General features: G+C 38.5%; 1 protein-coding gene across 2 annotated transcripts in view; it reads left to right on the top strand.

Moving 5' to 3' along the window:
- The first annotated feature begins 128 nt into the window (after positions 1-128).
- The window catches only part of LOC142226082 (enhancer of split m4 protein-like), a 32,892-nt gene continuing 10,561 nt past the window's right edge, over positions 129-22,459 (top strand). The window contains exon 1 of one of the 2 annotated variants that reach the window (XM_075295953.1): positions 129-213. The gene's annotated coding sequence lies outside the window, so the exon portion shown is untranslated. Of the gene's footprint in view, positions 214-20,648; positions 21,041-22,459 lie in introns of those variants that run through there. The other variant, XM_075295952.1, reaches the window with a different exon arrangement.

Raw genomic sequence — 22,459 nt, 5'->3', positions numbered from 1 at the left:
AAGTGACTTCTGTTTGTTTTATATTGACGAAAAATAATAAAGTATTTGAGATAAGACATTGATTGGATGAAAATATCAATGACAGAAAAAAAATAAAAATCGAATACTAAGTATAGAACAAACAGTTTGTTTAGTGGTGGTCTTAAGAATAGTGCTACTTTCTATAACAAAGGCAATATCTTCATAGTTTCTAGGAAATATTCTTCATTTATGGTAATTGAAATATTCTTCACTAAATAGTGTGATTTAAATTTTCGTAGAAACTGAGAGTAAAAAAATATTACAAACACTTTATTACCATTTGCGTTCATTTGGTGTAATTCATTTTATACATGTTCTCTCATCTCAAATCTGAAATTATATACATAATTAATTTAATTTAAAGAAAATTTGCGGGAAAAAATTGGAGTTCAAAATTGCAAGAATGTCTTTAGTGACATACGAAGTTCATGATGGATGCATTTGTAGTAAAAGTTACAAATTTAAAGAAATAATGAACTATTTTGTGAGAAATACGAATTTAGTAAATTTTTATGTTTAAATTGTATATAATTTTTCCCGGTTTTTAGTTAGTTTAACTATTGTACGCAAAACGTTATTAGAGTAAAGGAAACTCTCTCCAAATATAATAATAACTAAAATATAATATAACTAAAAAAAGTTGAATTGGCTTTAGTGAAATAGAGAGTCCACTTTTTTTGAGTAAATCATTCCGCATAACAGGTTGGCTGATAAGTCCCCGGTCTGACACATAGATGGCGTCGCTAGTATTAAATGCATATTATTTTTATATAGTACCAACCTTCAAATGATTCGTGTCAAAATTTGACGCCTGTAAGTCAATTAGTTTGTGAGATAGAGCGTCTTTTGTGAAGCAACTTTTGTTATTGTGAAAAAAATGGGAAAAAAGGAATTTCGTGTTTTGATAAAATACTGTTTTCTGAAGGGAAAAAATACGGTGGAAGCAAAAACTTGGCTTGATAATGAGTTTCCGGACTCTGCCTCAGGGAAATCAACAATAATTGATTGGTATGCAAAATTTAAGCGTGGTGAAATGATGAGGTGATTACCGACGAAAACATCAAAAAAATCCACAAAATGATTTTGAATGACCGTAAAATGAAGTTGATCGAGATAGCAGAGGCCTTAAAGATATCAAAGGAACGTGTTGGTCATATCATTCATCAATATTTGGATAGGCGGAAACTCTGTGCAAAATGGGTGCCGCGCGAGCTCACATTTGACCAAAAACAACAACGTGTTGATGATTCTGAGCGGTGTTTGCAGCTGTTAACTCGTAATACACCCGAGTTTTTCCGTCGATATGTCACAATGGATGAAATATGGCTCCATCACTATACTCCTGAGTCCAATCGACAGTCGGCTGAATGGACAGAGACCGGTGAACCGACTCCGGAGTGTGGAAAGTCTCAAAAGTCCGCTTTGAATGTAATGGCCTCTGTTTTTTGGGATGCGCATGGAATAATTTTTATCGATTATCTTGAGAAGGGAAAAACCACCAACAGTGACTATTATATGGCGTTATTGGAGCGTTTGAAGGTCGAAATCGCGGAAACGGCCCCATATGAAGAAGAAAAAAGTGTTTTTCCACCAAGACAACGCTCCGTGCCACAAGTCATTGAGAACGATGGCAAAAATTCATGAATTGGGCTTCGAATTGCTTCCCCACCCATCGTATTCTCCAGATCTGGCCCCAGCGACTTTTTCTTGTTCTCAGACCTCAAAAGGATGCTCGCAGGGAAAAAAATTTGGCTGCAATGAAGAGGTGATCGCCGAAACTGAGGCCTATTTTGAGGCAAAACCGAAGGAGTACTACCAAAATGGTATCAAAAAATTGAAAGGTCGTAATAATCGTTGTATCGCTCTTGAAGGGAACTATGTTCAATAATAAAAACGAATTTTGACAAAAAATGTTTTTTTCTTTGTTAGACCGGAGACTTATCAGCCAACCTTACACATAGGTTAGGTTAGGAACACGGACGAAAAAGACTGTGCAATTGAAAAAATGTGTCTGTTTTTTGTTCTGCATTTTCTGTTTTGCATCATTTATTTTTATTTACAGTTACATGATGTCTGCTTTTGTACATTTGATGGGCACGTAATAAATATGGAATTATTATTTATGTCCCGTTCCTGTATATCTAACGAAAGCTTTCTTTCGTATTCCAAACAAAAAATAAATTGATTTTGGTTCCTCCATTTCCAAAGGCAAGTTACTTCATATTTTGTTGTCGAGTAATAAACGAACATAACATATGTATGCAATATGAGTCAAGAAGAAAGTAAAAACATTGTTAACATTTGAATGAATTTTCAGGCAAAAAAATTGAAAATACTCATTTTTGACAATCAATGTATTCTCATACAAACGAAACGAACTTTCAAAAATAGAAAAACCCAAAATCCATTCGAATTCGAGCGACTATCTTTCGAATGCCGATTCGTCCGATATACAGGCCGCCGCAAAAATAGCTCCTATCATATTATTTTGCTCTTCGAATATTATCGTAACAACCATGTTTCTTCTCTGTGTGTATGTTACACAGGTGATTTTTTTTCGAGGGTGTATGGTGGCCGCCCAACATTGCACGTGCTCACTTATACTATTCAGCCCATTGTGATAACATATTGGTGAACTTCTCTCTTATCACTGAGTGATGCCCCATTCTATGTTTATCTTAATGAAAAGGGATTTCCTTTTTATAGCCGAGACTAAACGGCGCTCCACATTGCGGTGAAACGACTTAGAGAAGCTTTGAAATACTCAGAAATGTTACCAGCATTACTCCCAAGTAGCATTCAACCAAACTTCCAGCTCATTTCAGATTTATTTATCAATGTTAATTTAATGCAGTGACTTTTATATAAATGTGATATAAATCTGTGGATTAATGCAAACCCCCATAATTCTAAAAACTCAATTTTAGAGGAGAGCGAAAATACGCCTTTAAGGATTCACAAAAACTTCTGCAGAAAACATCTTGAAAATGTTTAATATTTATTTAAAATCCTTTTCAATAGTTTATTTTTCCAATTTGCCAGATCCACCTAGCACACCACCCCCAGGTCCAGAGAAAATTAGGAATAACTGAGTTATGTTGTTTTGTCATATAATATTTTATTCTAAAAAAGAACCTATCTCTACTTATAGTATTTTGTCGCATTTAATCCTCATCATATACTGACTAAAAAACAACACAACTGGAGTTAAACATGTTGTTTTTGATTTATTATTTTGGTCCGTTTTTTAGTTTTAGAATTTTACCATATGTTTAAGCTATCAGACCTAAGGTTATTTTCCGCAAATAAAAAGACTTTATTGCATTTTTCTTTTGTCTGTAATTCGACAAAACACCATGACTCGAGATATGTTGTGTTGTAAAAAAAATTGGTCAATTACAGGAACCTTATGTAGATTTATGTTGTTTTGTCAAAAATATCATACAGGTATTTCGAATGTCGTTCACAACATATGATGAGATATGGTATTTTGTCAAAATTAAACTGAAAAATTCGTTATGCTGTTTTGTACGAATTTATATCTCTCGAAAGATGCGCCTTCAAAAACTACACACAACATAAAATTGTTGCGAAATTGTCCTATCTCGATAATGAGGTTTTGTCATAATTCTACAAAAATATTTTCCATATTTGTGGGTACTACACCCTCAAAAAACAAATCGCCTCTGTAACATATACTCCCAAATATATTGTGCTTCAAGCATATTTATTTTCAGAATTTGTTCAAACAAACAAATGTTTGCGCTGTGCAAACATGTTATGTTTCACCCTAAGCATCCCAGTAAAAAAAACATTCGCCAAAAAAGTAGTGAAAATTTTCTTTTTGGATCCGGAAGTAGTGCAAAATTGGCGCAGAAGCGATGAATTTATCATGGGCTTGTCATAGGACGGGTGTCCACCATTTCAACAGCCATTCAACTGAGTTCGCATCACTTCTTAATCTGTGATTCAAATTCAGTATTTTGGATGTGAATTAAAAAATGTCATATTTTGACAAATAACAGGTTGGCTGATAAGTCCCCGGCATGACACATAAATGGCGTCGCCAGTATTAAATGCATATTATTTTTATACAGTACCACCCTTCAAATGATTCGTGTCAAAATTTGACGTCCGTAAGTCAATCAGTTTGTGAGATAGAGCGTCTTTTGTGAAGCAACTTTTGTTATTGTGAAAAAATGGAAAAAGAAGAATTTCGTGTTTTGATAAAATATTGTTTTCTGAAGGGGAAAAATACGGTGGAAGCAAAAACTTGGCTTTATAATGAGTTTCCGGACTCTGCCCCAGGGAAATCAGCAATAATTGATTGGTATGCAAAATTCAAGCGTGGTGAAATGAGCACGGAGGACGGTGAACGCAGTGGACGCCCGAAAGAGGTGGTTACCGACGAAAACATAAAAAAAACACAAAATGATTTTGAATGACCGTAAAATGAAGATGATCGAGATAGCAGAGGCCTTAAAGATATCAAAGGAACGTGTTGGTCATATCATCCATCAATATTTGGTTATGCGGAAGCTCTGTGCAAAATGGGTGCCGCGCGAGCTCACATTTGACCAAAAACAACAACGTGTTGATGATTCTGAGCGGTATTTGCAGCTGTTAACTCGTAATACACCCGAGTTTTTCCGTCGATATGTGACAATGGATGAAACATGGCTCCATCATTACACTCCTGAGTCCAATCGACAGTCGGCTGAGTGGACAGCGACCGGTGAACCGCCTCCGAAGCGTGGAAAGCCTCAAAAGTATGCTGGCAAAGTAATGGCCTCTGCTTTTTGGGATGAGCATGGAATAATTTTTATCGATTATCTTGAGAAAGGAAAAACCATCAACAGTGACTATTATATGGCGTTAGCAAAGCGTTTGAAGGTCGAAATCGCGGCAAAACGGCCCCATATGAAGAAGAAAAAAGTGCTGTTCCACCAAGACAACGCACCGTGCCACAAGTCATTGAGAACGATGGCAAACATTCATGAATTGGGCTTCGAATTGCTTCCCCACCCACCGTATTCTCCAAATCTGGCCCCCAGCGACTTTTTCTTGTTCTCAGACCTCAAAAGGATGCTCACAGGGAAAACATTTGGCTGCAATGAAGAGGTGATCGCCGAAACTGAGGCCTATTTTGAGGCAAAACCGAAGGAGTACTACCAAAATGGTATCAAAAATTTGGAAGGTCGTTATAATCGTTGTATCGCTCTTGAAGGGAAGTGAGGAGTTAGGTTAGTTTAGGTTAAAGTGGCAGCCCGATTAAGATTCAGGCTCACTTAGACTATTCAGTCCATTGTGATACCACATTAACTAAAAGTACCTGTTACATATGGGCACTTCTAGTTTTAACCGCTGAACCTTCTTGATTATTTTTCTTTGTTGAACCAAACAGATTGTTCCAAAAACAGTAGCAGACTGCTTAAGTTAACGTTTTCCAGATCCGCCAGTAATCTGAAGCTATATGCTCCTAAAAGTTGCTTGCGCTTTACACAAAATGCAGGACACTCACACAAGAGGTGTCTAATTGATTCTTTTTCCTCCGCATCATGACAGCTCATACAATAGTCATTATACTTCGCGCCAATAGTTTTTGCAAAATCGCCTATCAGGCAGCGACCCGTTATAGCAGATATCAGGAGTGATATCTGACGTCTCGAGAACATTAGCATATCTAGTGTGCGGTTTAAGTTGAAATGGGGCCATATTTGCTTGGTGTCGTTACAACCCTTGCAATTCTCCCATCGAACATTTGCAATCATAACAGCCTTCTCACGCAGCATGAGCTTGCAGGTAGCTAGGGGCATACCAACAAATTCTAGTTCCCCTGGAATATGTAAGGTAGTCCCTAGCCTTGCCAACTCATCCGCTTCGCAGTTCCCCGGTATGTTCCTATGGCCAGGCACCCATATTAGGTGAATATTGTACTGCTCAGCCATCTCATTGAGAGATTTGCGGCAGTCGATGGCCGTTTTCGAGTTGAGGAACACAGAGTCCAAGGATTTTATTGCAGGTTGACTGTCTGAGTATATATTAATGCCCACATTTTTTGGAACATTACTTCTCAGCCAATTCGCCACCTCTCTTATTGCTAATATTTCAGTCTGAAAAACACTACAGTGATTAGGTAATCTTTTCGCTATTCGAAGTTCCAGATCATTAGAATATACTCCGAACCCCACTTGTCCATCCAATTTGGAGCCATCAGTGTAGAAATCTATATATTCTTTATTCCCCGGGGTCTGTGTGCACCACGCCTCACTGTTGAGGATTAGAGTCTCAAACTTTTTGTCGAAAAGTGGACTCGCCAAAGTGTAATCCACTACGTTAGGCACATCTGGCATTATTTTGAGGACAGAACTGTGACCGTAACCTTTTTCCGACCACAGGAAAGGCATAACCGTGGGAGTTTTGCGATCGTTGCAGTACATGACTAATTCTGTCTTTGCAGGATTTACCCCAAGACCATTGTCTTTCGCCCATTTCTCAGGCATCCGGAGGGCCCTCTGAATAATATCTCTGATTGTGGATGGGAATTTTCCCCTGACTGCCAGAGCCACATCATCTGCGTATGCCACCACTTTTATCCTTTCTTTTTCTAGAGTAACCAGAAGGCTATTTATAGCAACATTCCAAAGAAGAGGTGATAGAACTCCTCCTTGGGGAGTGCCTCTGTTCACATACCTTTGTATGTTTGCTTGTGCTAGTGTGGCTGAAATACGTCTCTTCATTAGCAGTTCGTCTAACAGCCTGAGTATACATGGATCAACATTCAGACTTGTCAGTCCATTTAATATCGAGCTCGGATGGACATTATTGAACGCCCCTTCGATGTTTAGAAACGCTACGATTGTGTATTCTTTGACAGATAGTGAGCTTTCAATAAAGCTGACTAGATCATGTAGTGCGGTCTCAGTAGACCTGCCCTTCGAGTATGCATGCTGTCCTTTCGAGAACAACCTTGAATCGATGCTAGTTCTAAGATAAATATCTATCATCCTCTCCAGAGTCTAAAGTAGGAATGAGGATAAGCTGATTGGTCGGAAATCCTTCGCCCTCGAGTGAGAGGCTTTTCCCGCTTTAGGTATGAAAACGACTTTTGTTTCCCTCCACTTTCCTGGGATATATGATAAGTTGATACATCCTTTATATATCACTGACAACCAGGGGATAATTTTATCAGTTACAGCTTGTAACTCCGCCGGAGTAATTCCATCAGGTCCGGGGGATTTGAATGGTCCAAAGCTATTTAGCGCCCATCTTATTCTAGTTTCCGATACAATTTCCTCGACAGGAAACGACCGCTGAGCAACTGTGGCACCGCCAGTACATGGTTCAACCGTCTGATTTCCAGGAAAATGTGTGTCCAATAGTGCCTCCAGCGTCTCCTCACTGGACGTTGTCCAATTTCCCTCCGATGTTTTAATGAAACCTGGAGCGGAGTTGGTGGATGCTAGAACCTTCCGTAGTCTGGAAGCCTCGGACGTATTCTCAATACTGCTGCAGTAGTCATTCCAAGAGTTATGCTGAGCCTTTCTCAGTTCTCGCTTGTATCCTCTCAGATTCCTCTTGTAAACGTCCCAGTCCTCAGGGGCTCTGGTGGACTTTGCCTTGTTAAAGAGCTTCCTGCAGGATTTCCTCATATTACTTAATTCCGTAGACCACCATGGTGGTCGATGTTTCCCCCTTGGCTTTCCTCTAGGGCATGCAGCTTTCAGTGAGATGTTGAAGGCCTTAGTAATCCGCTCAACTGCGTGTTCCACATTTCTCATATTTGTCTCTGTTATTTCCGGTATCATCATATTGAACGATTCCCTATACCTATTCCAGTCAGCTTTCCTAACATTTGGCGAAAATATGGTCTTGGTGATATGAACATCAAATTTGAAACTGATGTAGCGATGATCTGAGAAGCTGTGTTCACTTAAAACATGCCACTCAGATATCATTTCATTCAGTTCTTGCGAGGCCAAGGTGATGTCCAAAACCTCTTGCCTGTTTTTAGTGACAAAGGTTGGGGCATCTCCCTTGTTGCAAACTACCAGATTAGTACGCAAAATAAACTCTATTAGCGACTCTCCCCTTGCATTAGTATCACTACTTCCCCATATACTATGATACGCATTCGCATCGCATCCCATAATGAGTTTCGTCTTTGTTTTCAGTGACTCCTCAACTAAGGTCTTAACGGCACATGGAGGCATCTCCCTGTCATGTCCCATATAGACCGAAGATACCCAATATTTGCATTTGGCTATTTCTAAATTGGCAACGACAGTGTCTGCATTGCACATTGAAGGAAGCAGAAACAAGTTAAGCTCGTTTTTAGCAATTATACAGGCTCGAATTACATCATTACCAGTATACTGCAATAGTTTGAACCCCGGAGTACTTAATTCACATATTTTGTTTCTATAAACATATGGTTCTTGAATAAGAACTATGTCTATGTCCCCTTTCATCATGATGAAGATTTATCTGGAGGATCCGTAGGACCATCGAGATTTTCAACAACCGTCACATCAGCCGCTTCAATCGAGTCATCAAGAATGTCCTCTTCAGAGATATCGGTGACTCTCGCAATAACCATAGGTTCGACTTTGGTGAGTTCTGAGGCAATAGAAGCCTCCTCACGCATACGGTATCTATCCATGTCTTCAACTTTGGTATCTCCCTCGACTTCGCAAGAGGATCCGCTTACTTCTGATTCAGACAGAGGCTTGTCCATTTCAGAATCCTTTAGCTGATCGTTTTTATACATTTTGGATATAATGAAAGCCATAACATACACGGCCCTGGGACTTTGTCAGATGTGGCAAAGACTGAGTGTTCAATATAAACACTGCATGCCGTCTTGGTCCATCCACTTCATCCAAACGGGCAACCTTCCAATCAGCTGTTGGAAGATCTGGATTGCATCGTTTCAGTCTATTTAAAATAGATTCAGGGTCAGAAGGGTTTGCAGGTATCCAGGCATGTGCTCTAGGTCTAGCCGGTATGTCTTTCTTCTCGACTAACTCTAGAGCAGCTCCTTCCCAAACTTCACCAATTAGTATCAGAGCAGCTTTAAAACATTCTATAGACCTCTGGTCCTCAAATGCGACTAGCTTAAATCGTCCTTGATACCAACCAGCCTCTTGGTGTCGAGGATCTGGGCCGGGAAACTTTTCCAGCACCTGTGAGTAGACGACAGACAGAGCATTCTCAATGATAGCCATCACAAGGCTATCTTTAGCAACTGAGGCAAACGATCTTTGATCCCTTTTGGAGGATGGCAGCTCATCCGGCGATCGTTCCCTTTTTCCAGTCTCAAGAATTCCTTGAGCCCATTTTAAGGAATCGCTTTGTTTAGCCGACAGCGTGCTTGGGTCGACTGATCCTAACTTCTTTAGGATAAACAAAGCATTTCTGCGTTCCTTGAATCTCTTTCGTGAGGGATTACCTCCTTTTGATGTCGTTACCTTAGAAAAAGTTCGACTTGTCAGAGTGTCGCCACCTGTCGACCCGTCTACAGGTCGACTAATTGGGCCTAACTCTTGGTCATTGCCCAGATTTATAACTCCAGTCGATACCCGTCCACTGGGCCCTGAAGTTAGCAACCCAGTGGATGACTTGGAATTTCGCTGCATGGTGGCTTAATATCCTACCACACTTGAAATTCGTAGTAGGTACCTATTACGATGAGTTTATCCGCTATTGAAAAACACGTCCGTTCCGTGCGACGGTTGAATAGAGAGGAGGTACTGAGGAGTTACTCGTTCCAATGACAACACGTATTAAACTGAATAGGATTTTACATGGGAAATGAGTTAGGTTTTGAGTCACCTATGACTCAGTTATGACTAACAATTTATTAACTTAAATTCATCTCAATTTCCTACAGGGTAATCGTGTTAGAATAGAAATAAGCATGTATGTTTGTAACTCATTTACAAAAATGTAAGTCGATAAGCAATCATGGAGGAGTACTCAGCAACCTACACTTTTGTTGTAATAAAACTTATATATCTATTTTTTTATTTTTTTTTTCTACTCTCTTGCTCTCGCTGGCATTTCTAAACATATATATGTTTATACCAAATTCCTAAACTTTATATGTTTGAATCCAGAGATTTCCAGAGAGTACCAAACATAATATGTTCTAACATATTAACATATGTCCCAAACATGTTATACTAGTTTATGAACATTATATGCTTGCACTTAAAAATTATGTGCTAAAAATTTGAGTTGCAAACATATAATTTTTACACCGTAACTTTTTCAGTGTAAGCACAATTTGAGACCCCTTTTCTACTGTATGTAACTAGTAAATTGATTATCATATAAAATATGCCTGATATATTTCAGTTTTATTTTTTCAAAAGTAATAATTTTGGCAAGTCCTCCGCAATTCTACAAAAAAAAACTCAAGAAACACATGTAACTCTCGAACTAGCTGAGATAGGTCCTCACAATTTCAACTTTTTCTTTATGTCGGTTGCACAGGGATTGTAAAGATAATGCCAACGTGTTTTTTGTCTTTACTACACGTAAAGAAATTTGAATTCTCCATGGAACATTAAAACGTCTGGTTCAATTACCGGCGCCATTGATCGAATGCTAATATACATTGCCTTGATTCCATTTTCTGTTCAATATTAACAGCCATATTTGAAGTGGCTGTAATACTAGAACTGTAAGCCAAAGCTTAAAAAAGTATTGAAATATAATTTCAGGAAATATATGAGATAGAAAAAGTATATATAAGCCCCAGGCAAATTGGCCACGCGCTCTTTGAAAATATTCCACCATGTGTAATTTGTTAGTATCGTTATCGCATCCATATCTCACATATTTGGAAGTAATTTTCCTCCATTTCAATCTATAAAATTGATGTCTATATTCTCGCTCCACTCCTTTTCAAAAGGTGTCTGATTCGAAATATTTGCTATCAATATTTTACCATTATCACTAAAAGCGATACCCAAATTAATCGCTGTTGGAATTGTACAAAATTTATTGTTTCTTTTGCAATACATTCCGTTTGGATTCTTTGGTGGTGGTGATGTCGATTTTTTAACATCCATTCGATCGATTAGAAATGGTGATTCCGCCCGTAAATAATTTTCAACAAATACCTTAATACTAAAAAACAAACAAACATAAACTCATTCGGCATTCGAATTTACACATATCTATGATGACTGATGATTTTCGATTGGATTTTGACGCATTTCGTTATACTCTTATTGAAAAATGAGAGCATATTAGAGTTGTTGTTATCGAATTGTGTAAGACCCTTAAGAAGTGTTTGAGATCTCTAGTTAGTTTGGAAGAAATTAATTTCCATACATCTGAAACGATTAATGCATCTCGTTCAAAAAGGGGCTCCACCAGACATTTCGCTAGCTGTCAGTTTTGAAGATTTTATTTTTTGACACATGACAAGTAAAAACTACACTGAATCAAAAAGTCTCCGTACAAGCACTTTTCTATAAAAACGATAAATACAAATAAAAGTAACTGCATTCAATAACATTATGTTGCGATAAATGTTTAGAAACTGTTTCCACATACACCCAAAGAAAAAATACTTTCCTCAGGAACGAAATTTTAGACAACCGAAATTCCCCTTTTTTATAAAGTATTTTTTTTTTCAACCAAACAAACCCAAATTTACGTTTGTCTCTAGGTATTTTTATACATATGTCTTTAAAAAAACTCTTTAGCGTGAAAAGAAAACTTTGCTTGTCTAAAATTTCGTTCCTCAGAAAAGAAAACTCTTCTTTCAGTGTATCATTGCAAATTTCATACGAGCTTGTTGGACGTGAGAATTAAGGCATTGTTATTATGCCCAATAAGATCGTATGAAAATTGTAACGAATTGAATAATTAATTTGAACTAGGTTAAAGTGGCAGTTCCATTTATTGTCAAGTTCGCGTAGACTGTTCAGTCCATTGTGACAATATTTTTTTTCAAACCCCCGGAATTTGTATTTATACAAAATATAAAAAATATATATGTAGATTTAAATTAACGATATATTTACTAAATTCATGATTGAACTTGTTAGTATGCAATACTTTTTCTTCAAAATCAATGGCGCCTTATTTCGTTATTCTTTGTTATTAACGTAAAGTTATCAAACCAAAACATATGTTATATGGGAGACAGGGATGATGTTGACGAAAAAGTACTAAAAATGTATTAAAAATTTACTTTTAGAAGACAAAAGGTGCTAAAATTATATACTATCAAAGTTAAAGACTATTGTAAAAAAAAAGGCAAATCTTATAAATTTACTATATTTATTAAAACATAGAAAAGGCAGATAAACTTTTGACCAAGGGTGGATAATCTTATACAACCGTCGAACTGAACGGACGTGTTTTCTAATAGCGGAGTATTTCATCGTAATAAGTACATATTACGAATTTCACGTGTGGTGGAAATAATAAACCACCATGCAGCGAAATTCAAAGTCATCCACTGGGTTGCTAACTTCAGGGGCCAGTGGACGGGTAACGACTGAAGTTATAAATTTGGGCAGCGACCAAGAGTCAGGCCCAATTAGTCGACCTGTAGACGGGTCGACTGGCGGTGACACTTTGGCAAGTCGAACCTTTTCTAAGGTGACGACATCAAAAGGAGGCAATTCCTCTCGAAAGAGATTCAAGGAACGAAGAAATGCTTTGTTTATCCTAAAGAAATTAGGATCAGTCGACCCAAGCACGTTGTCGGCTAAGCAAAGCGATTCCTTAAAATGGGCTCAAGGAATTCTTGAAGCTGGAAAAAGGGATCAAAGATCGTTTGCCTCATTTGCAAAAGACAGCCTTGTGATGGCTATTATTAATAAAGGAGCATTGGACGGTATGATTCCAAGGCAAAAATGGGGGGAAATTGAGAACGCGATGTCTGGTGTCTACTCAGAGGTGCGAAAAAAGTTTTCCGGACCAAGTCCTCGACGGCAAGATGCTGGATGGTATCAAGGACGATATAAGTTAATAGCTTTTGCGGACCAGAGGTCTATGGATTGCTTTAAAGCGGCATTGATACTAATTGGTGAAGTTTGGGAAGGAGCCGCTTTGGAGTTAGTCGATAAAAAAGACCGGCTGAACCTAGAGCACATGCATGGATACCGGCAAACCCTTCTGATCCTGAGTCAATACTAGAGAGACTAAAAGAATGTAACCCAGATCTTCCAACCGCCGATTGGAAGGTTGGTCGTTTGGATGAGGTGGATGGACAAAGACGTTAGGTTAAAGTGGCAGCCCGATTTAGTTTCAGGCTCACTTAGACTATTCAGTCCATTGTGATACCACATTAACTAAAAGTACCTATTACATATGGGCACTTCTACTTTTAACCGCTGAACCTTCTCGATTATTTTCTTCTGTTGAACCAACCAGATTGTTCCAAAATCATTAGCAGACTGCTTAAGTTAACGTTTTCCAGGTCCGCCAGTAATCTAAAGCTGTATGCCCCTAAAATTTGCTTACGCCTTACACAAAATGCGGGACACTCACACAAGAGGTGTTTAATTGATTCTTTTTCCTCCGCATTATGACAGCTCATACAATAGTCATTATACTTCGCGCCATTAGTTTTTGCAAAATCGCCTATCAGGCAGCGACCCGTTATAGCAGATATCAGGAGTGATATCTGACGTCTCGAGAACATTAGCATATCTAGTGTGCGGTTTAAGTTGAAATGGGGCCATATTTGCTTGGTGTCGTTACAACCCTTGCAATTCTCCCATCGAACATTTGCCATTATAACAGCCTTCTCACGCAGTATGAGCTTGCAGGTAGCCAGGGGCATATCAACAGATTCCAGTTCCCCTGAAATATATAAGGTAGTCCCTAGCCTTGCTACTCATCCGCTTCGCAGTTCCCCGGTATGTTCCTATGGCCAGGCACCCATATTAGGTGAATATTGTGCTGCTCAGCCATCTCATTGAGAGATTTGCGGCAGTCGATGGACGTTTTTAGTTAAGGACGTTTAAGTTAAGGACCACAGAGTCCAAGGATTTTATTGCAGGTTGACTGTCTGAGTATATATGAATGCCAATATTTTTCCCCGGGCCTGTGTGCACCACGCCTCACTGTTGGGAATTAGAGTTTCAAACTTTTTGTCGAAAAGTGGTCTCGCCATAGTGTAATCCACTACGAGAGGCACATCTGGCATTATTTTCAGGACCGAACTGTGACCGTGACTTTTTTCCGACCACAACGATAGCAACCGCACAGCCGTTATTGCAGCTGACTGTTTGGTCAAAATGTCTAAAGGCAATAGATGCAGCATGACATTAAGGGAATTTGTTCCTCTCTTACTGAATGCGCCTGAGATACACAAGCATGCCATACGCTGAACTTTGTCCAAAAGTATTTTGCACAAGGTATTTTGTCCAAGGTATTTTGCACACTCACCAAAGGGAATTTAAATACCCCCTAAGGATATGGGCATAACCATGGGAGTTTTGCGATCTTTGCAGTACCTTACTAGTTCTGTCTTTGCTGGCTTTACCCTAAGACCATTTCTCAGTCATCCGGAGGGCTTTCTGTATAATATCTCTGATTGTGGATGGGAATTTTCCCCTGACTGCTAGCGCCACATCATCTGCGTATGCCACCACTTTTATCCTTTCTTTTTCTAGGGAAACCAGAAGGTTTTTTTATAGCAACATTCCAAAGAAGAGGTGATAGAACTCCTCCTTGGGGAGTGCCTCTGTTCACATACCTTTGTATGTTTGCTTGTTCTAGTGTGGCTGAAATACATCTCTTCATTAGAAGTTCGTCTAACAGCCTAAGTATACCTGGATCAACATTCAGAGTTGACAGTCCATTTAATATCGAGCTCGGATGGACGTTTTTGAACGGCCCTTCCATGTCTAGAAACGCCACGATTGTGTATTCATTGACAGATAGTGAGCTTTCAGTTAGAGGTGTGCACGTGAGTAATATTTTACTCACGCTCACGCACACTCACGACGGAAAAATCTTATTCACGCACGATATTTTTTGGTAGGACTCACGCTCACGCACGCTCACGAAAAGGAAATTTGTACCCTCGCACACTCACGCGCGAAAATCTTTTAAATGTCGTGACTCACGAAAAATATCGTGACTAACGAAAAATGTCGTGACTCACGAAAAACCTCGTGACTCACGAATAATTTTATGAGTAATTTACCTACAGAACCTGACTGAAAACATGAGTATGATTAAAATCGAGAGCGTTATAAAACTCTTAACACTTAGGATATCACAAAAAGTATAAATGAATTCAACTTCTAAGCATTTTATGTTCGTAAGCGGGATTATTTTCGTGACCGTGTTTTTCCGAAATTAGTTACTCACACACGCTCACGAGATATTATTTTCGTGAATCACGCTCACGCACGACATTTGGTTGGTTAATCACGCTCACGCACACTCACGCCGTTTCCCTCAGCGTGACTCACGACTCACGCGTGAGTCACGAAAATTTTCGTGAGTCACCACAATTTCGTGTCACGTGCACACCTCTACTTTCAATAAAGCTGACTAGTTCATGTAATGCGGTCTCAGTAGACCTGCCCTTCGAGTATGCATGCTGTCGTTTCGAGAGTAAACTTGAATCGACGCTAGTTCTAAGACAAATGTCTATCATCCTCTCCAGAGTCTTAAGTAGGAATGAGGATAAGCTGATTGGTCGGAAATCCTTCGCACTCGAGTGAGAGGCTTTTCCTGCTTTAGGTATGAAAACGACAACTTTCCCTCCACTTTCCTGGAATATATGCTAAGTTGATACATCCTATATATATCGCCGACAACCAGGGGTAATTCTGTCAGCCACCGCTTGTAACTCCGCCGGAGTTATTCCATCAGGTCTGGGGGATTTGAATGGTCCAAAGCTATTTAACGCCCATTTTATTTTAGATTCCGATACAATTTCCTCGATAGGAAACGACCGCTGAGCCACTGTGGCACCGTCAGTTCATGGTTCAACCGTCTGATTTCCCGGAAAATGTGTGACCAATAGTACCTCCAGCGTCTCCTAACTGGGCGTTGTACAATTGCCCTCCGTGTTTTAATGAAACCTGGGCGGAGTTAGTGGATGCTAGTACCTTCCGTAGTCTGGAAGCCTCTGACGTATTCTCAATACTGCTACAGTAATCATCCCAAGAGTTTTGTTGAGACCTTCTCAGTTCTCGTTTATATTCTCTCAGATTCATCTTGTAAGTGTCCCAATTCTCCGGAGCTCTTGTGAACTTTGCTTTGTTAAAGAGCTTCCTGCAGGATTTCCTCATATTACTTAACTCCGTAGACCACCATAGTGGTCGATTTTCCCCCTTGGCTTCCCTCTAGGGCATGTAGCTTTCAGTGAGATGTTGAAGGCCTTAGTAATCCGCTCCACTGCGTGTTCGATATCTTGCACATTTCTCATATTTGTCTCTGTTATTTCCGGTATCATCATATTGAACGATTCCCTATACCTATTCCAGTCAGCTTTCCTAACATTTGGCGGAAATATGGTCTTGGTGATATGAACATCAAATTTGAAACTGATGTAGCGATGATCTGAGAAGCTGTGTTCACTTAAAACATGCCACTCAGATATCATTTCATTCAGTTCTTGCCAGGCCAAGGTGATGTCCAAAACGTCTTGCCTGTTTTTAGTGACAAAGGTTGGGGCATCTCCCTTGTTGCAAACTACCAGATTAGTACGCAAAATAAACTCTATTAGCGACTCTCCCCTTGCATTAGTATCACTACTTCCCCATATACTATGATGCGCATTCGCATCGCATCCCATAATGAGTTTCGTCTTTGTTTTCAGTGACTGCTCCACTAAGGTCTTAACGGCATATGGAGGCATCTCCCTGCCATGTCCCATGTAGACCGAAGATACCCAATATTTGCATTTGGCTATTTCTAAACTGGCAACGACAGTGTCTGCATTGCACATTCAAGGAAGCAGAAACAAGTTAAGCTCGGTTTTAGCAATTATACAGGCTCGATTTACATCATTACCAGTCTACTGCAATAGTTTGAACTCCGGAGTACCTAATTTACATATTTTGTTTCTATAAACATATGGTTCTTGAATAAGAGCTATATCTATGTCCCCTTTCATCAGGAGAACTTTTAAGGCAGCACAAGCAGCCTTACAATGGTAAAGATTTATCTGGAGGATCCGTAGGACCATCGAGATTTTCAACAACCGTCACATCAGCCGTTTCAATCGAGTCATCAAGGTTCAACTTTGATGAGTTTTGAGGCAGTAGAATCCTCCTCTCGCATACTGTGTCTATCCATGTCTGCATCTTTGGTATCTCCCTCGACTTCGCAAGAAGATCTGCTTATTTCTGATTCAGACAGGCTTGTCCATTTCTGAATCCTTTAGCTGATCGTTTTTATATACATTCATTCATACATTCAAGACTGGGTGTTCAAAATAAATACTGGATGCCGTCTTGGTCCATCCACTTCATCCAAACGGCTAAACTTCCAATCAGCTATTGGATGATCTGGGTTGCATTGTTTCGGTCTATTTAAAATAGATTCAGGGTCAAGAGGGTTTGCAGGTATCCACGCATAGGATCTAGGTTTAGCCGGTATGTCTTTCTTTTCGATTAGCACTAGAGCACCGTGGTGTAATGGTTAGCATGCCCGCCTTGCATACACAAGGTCGTGGGTTCGATTCCTGATTCGACCGAACACCAAAAAGTTTTTCAGCGGTGGATTATCCCACCTCAGTAATGCTGGTGACATTTCTGAGGGTTTCAAAGCTTCTCTAAGTGGTTTCACTGCAATGTGGAACGCCGTTCGTACTCGGCTATAAAAAGTGGTCCCTTGTCATTGAGCTTAACATGAGCACTCAGTTATAAGAAAGAAGTTCACCAATGTGGTATCACAATGGACTGAATAGTTTAAGTGAGCCTGATACATCGAGCTAACTCTAGAGCAGCTCCTTCCAAAACTTCACCAATTAGTATCAACGCAGCTTTAAAACATTCTATAGACCTCTGGTCCTCAAATGCGACTAGCTTAAATCGTCCTTGATACCAACCAGCCTCTTGGTGTCGAGGATCTGGACCGGGAAACTTTTCCAGCATCCGTGAGTAGACGCCAGACAAAGCATTCTCACGTTCCTCCCACTTGTGCTTTGGAACAATACCGTCCACTGCTCCCCTATTAACAATCGCCATCACAAGAACTTTTTTTGCTACTGAGGCAATCGTTCTTTGAACCCTTTTGGAAGATGGCAGTTCACCCGGTGATCCCTTTACAGCTTCAAGAATTCCTTGCGCCCATTTTAAGGAATTGCTTTGCTTAGTTAGTTCCCACCAAACTTGAAATTCGCAATAAGTACTTATTACGATGAGATAATCCGCTATTAAAAAAACACGTCCGTTCAGTTCGATAATTGAATGAATCTAGACACCATGCGTTAATTCGTCTCCTTCTGGGTTTTGCAAACATATGCACTAACTTATGTTATAACACCCTGTTCCACATTCGTCCACATTTGCGGACGAATGTGGTAAAGACAATATTCCTCCCATTATGGGCAAAATATCTGGAAATAAAGCGTAATCCAATTGATTTTTTAATGTTGAGATCCTGTCAAACTTTAAATTTTCAAAACAAAAAAATCGGGCAAGGAGGAGATGCTCTCTCTACCGTTCCCAAAAAATTTTAAGCAAATCACAGAAATTTCAAGAAAACTAAATTTAAAAAATTTAAGAAAAGAGGGGTAAATTCCTTTTCTGTCGGGTAAGGGGAGGTCCCACTAAATTAAAAATAAAATTAAAGAAAGAAGAACTTCCAATTTTGTTGCTGGGTATATGTAAATAAAAATAAATGATTTAAAATGAATTTAATTAAATAAAGTACTGAATAATAATATTCGATTCCCATTTGTAGAAGGTATGTGCCAGTTGCCACCAAAGCCGCCACTAAAACGTGTCAAAAAACCACGACCTAATATTGCCGACCGCCAAATTCAAGTTCGCAAGACAGAGAAGGTAGGCATTTCATCGTGTGAGGTCATATCCTACACGAAATGTTGATGGCCACCGTATTATGGGATTCATAAGGTCTGTACGAGTATTATGTCGAAATCGATTCACCGATTTGTGGCTGGTTTGGGGAGAAACGACCAAAGAAAAAAAATGTCCAAAAAAGTATGCACCATGCCAAAGATTTTGTCCCTACACTAATGATTTTGGTATTGATTCCGAGTCAAAGAAACAGATAATTTTAAGACAGAAATCTCTTATAATTTGAGTTTTGCCTATTTGATTTTAGGAAACAAATTTTAATTTATACGTCTTTTTAGCATTTTTCTTCATGTGCTATCAAAGTCCAAAGTGCTATGTTTCAAGCAAAAAATGTCTTTAAAATAAAGTGACGAAAAACATGTCCTAATTTTGAACGAATTTTTTCGTTGTAGTCAAGATGCAAAAAGAAAAGAAATTCAAAGTCAATTTCATTTATTTTGAAAAAATTTTCACAATTACTATTAAAGACAAGTTGATTGACCTTAGTCCAACTAAATTTCCTTTCATTTTAAGATACCAATTTTTAAGTCGAATCACTTAATTATAAGGACAATACGACTTTATCTTTTGGACAAGGAAAAAACGTTATATCCGAGAAATGCCTCTCCAATGCTAAGCAAAAAATAGATTCGTATTTGAAGGACATGAAATCTTTGGCCTCAAGACAATATTTTGTTAAGTGCGTTCATGTTTAATCTCTTATCAAAAACAGTATTGAAACATTTCAGAGCCTGTTTTCGACACTAACAGTCAAACATAATTATTCAACTCGCCCTGGCGCAGCTCATAAACGCTCCAATTCGATATTATTTTGAGTAGTACAGTGCACTCGCGGTAACGTGAACACCGCCTAACGTGAACACGCTTTTTCTTACACTAACTACTCCGAAACGCTGAAATACATGAAATTAGGCGATCTTCATTGTATCAGCAAGCTTTTAGTAAAACACACCTTAGGATAACAAAAATGGGTAAACTAAAAAGAAAACTTATTTAAAACTATTCAAGAGGCTTAACAGCATATACGGAATTTTACCGAATAATTTTTTTCTTGCTTAGTTTTCTTGTTTTTGCGTCGTCAACTTTGAATATTTAATCAGCTGGCAAAAAAATTGAAGCATTAGAGGGTAAAGGAATTTCGGCTTTTTAGTGAAGTTTATTTATTAATTTAAATTGCTTTATAATTCCATACCTACTGATATTTTTCCGATCTCTTCTTTTTAATTTTTGAAATTAAATTAAATTAAGTTTTTAATATTACTAATAACAAAAATAAAAGACTATTACGCTAGGACGTGTAAAACTCCTGAATATGGCTATGTTTTGTTCTGAAATTCGCTGAAGTGCGCTAACGTGAACATTTTCGCTAACGTGAACACTTTTGGTTTTAATTAGTTCACGTTACCGCGAGTGCACTGTATTGAATTTCCATAATGTGAACTTCAATTAAGTAACATGGCAAACGTATGTGATTAATGTCTGTGCCTGTTTAATGCATAAAATTTGCAACAGTTTTATGGGGATTTTTTTTTTAAGAGTATGGCACAACAGTACCGCCCGTACTGTCATTCCACCGTCAGACCGACCTTTCGTCTATCAGTTTGTGGAGTAGTTCGTGCTTGTAACTGATAATTGCCATTAGTACTTGGTAGTTACTGTGTGTTTGGAGTAATGATGGTTGTGTCGACGACGTTCAAGACGAAATCGTTCGTTTCCAAGGGAGAAGTGATAGTGTGGAGCAATTGAAACACACAGCAAACAAGAAAAACTAATTGTAAATTATAGATATGACCGAGAATTCCAGTGACGCAAGGTAATATGGGCTAACCTCCCATCCCACCCATACGAAGCATTTGCCCTTGCTTCCACCAAATGAGTTCGAGCAAAGTTTTGAGTGACTAGCGGAAATTGTTACAATGCAGAATAGAGCGGACGAGTGTGTTGTATTGTGAAAATCGTTGTTTCATCAAGGAGCAGAGGTAATACCAACCGTTTTTGACGCGAAAGGATGAATAATAATATACCTCTTATAATTTATTGCAAATAACTAAAACAAAAAGTTATTAATTAAATCCTCATCGTTCTCTGCACCCTTCGTATGCAATACATTAGTTGCCTCCGGTTTCCTTCTCCTATACACCACGTTTCGCATTCAACCTCACTTCAATGTTAACTTGAATAGACGATAAATAATTAAAATTTCTTTTTGGAGTAATTCATGTCATTGTTGGCAATAAAAAGTGGGTTAAGGGAGTTCTATTTATTACCTACATACCTATTTTCAATCTATTTTTATTGCGACAATGACAAACGAATATTGCAAAAACCAGCAACAAAAAAATCTTATCATACAAATTCGCTGACTGTCATTAATTAGATATTGACGAATGCTCTCCGATGACGGGAAATTTATTAGCATTCACGTTCTTCCATAATTCATTGTTGGTTTAAATGCACGATTTGTGCCAATAAGTGTTGTAATATAGATTTCATCTTCAATAGGGAAAGTTTTTAATATTACATATAGCTTTTGCAGAAAGTTAATGTACGAATCGCTATATTTTAGTTGCACCAACCTTAAAAAAATAAATTATAAGACCGAAGTTTGTTCAAGTCGAATCTAATGTATCCTCCAGCAGGGATTGCGTACAAAGATTTGCTAAAGTCAGTCATCCACAATCGAATTACATCGGTTGTGATAACAGTTGCCATTGGCGAGTTACATATCTGAAAACTTTCTAACATTGTCTTCTAAATTGTAAGTTAGTCCAGACTAATAATTATGAACCTATACGGACCAGTTTTTGTTGTAGTTTCAACCGGATCGAATGAAATTTATTCTTCTTCATGAGCCTCAAGAAATCAAATCTGGGGATCGGTTTATCTGGCCCAATATATAATTATTGACATATAGGCATTAGCGTAGCTAGAAAATTTTCCTGGAGTAGCTAGAAATATTCATATAATCTCATGTGTAGAAAATTTTATTTATGTATAGGTATGTATACAATATCTTTATAATATTAAATTGAGACGACGGGCTTTTTGGGCAGCAAATAAATCAATGACTTCTTTAGTCGGCACGTTTATTCGGCGATGAACCGAAATTAATGTCAATCCATTGAGTCTACTCTCGCTAGTCGAATTTCTAAGATACGTCTTTAATCTCTTCATTGTTGAAAATGAACGTTCGGATGAGCAGGGATGGAAAATGCAGTACTATAGTACTTTTTTCAATACTTTTTCACCCCGGTCAGTACCGTAGTACCCCCGCGAAGGATTTAGTACCTTTTGTGTAGACATTTTTGAGTCGATATTTATGGTACAATGGCTTTGACAAAATATTTTAATATTTTGAGAAAGTTTTTATCAACCTTATTTGCTAATAGTCTTTTACA

The sequence above is a fragment of the Haematobia irritans genome, chromosome 2, assembly GCF_050003625.1.
Source record: "Haematobia irritans isolate KBUSLIRL chromosome 2, ASM5000362v1, whole genome shotgun sequence".
Taxonomy (NCBI): Eukaryota; Metazoa; Arthropoda; class Insecta; order Diptera; family Muscidae; genus Haematobia; species Haematobia irritans.
Note: the sequence above shows the minus strand (reverse complement) of the source record. Positions and strands in the feature narration are given on the sequence as shown.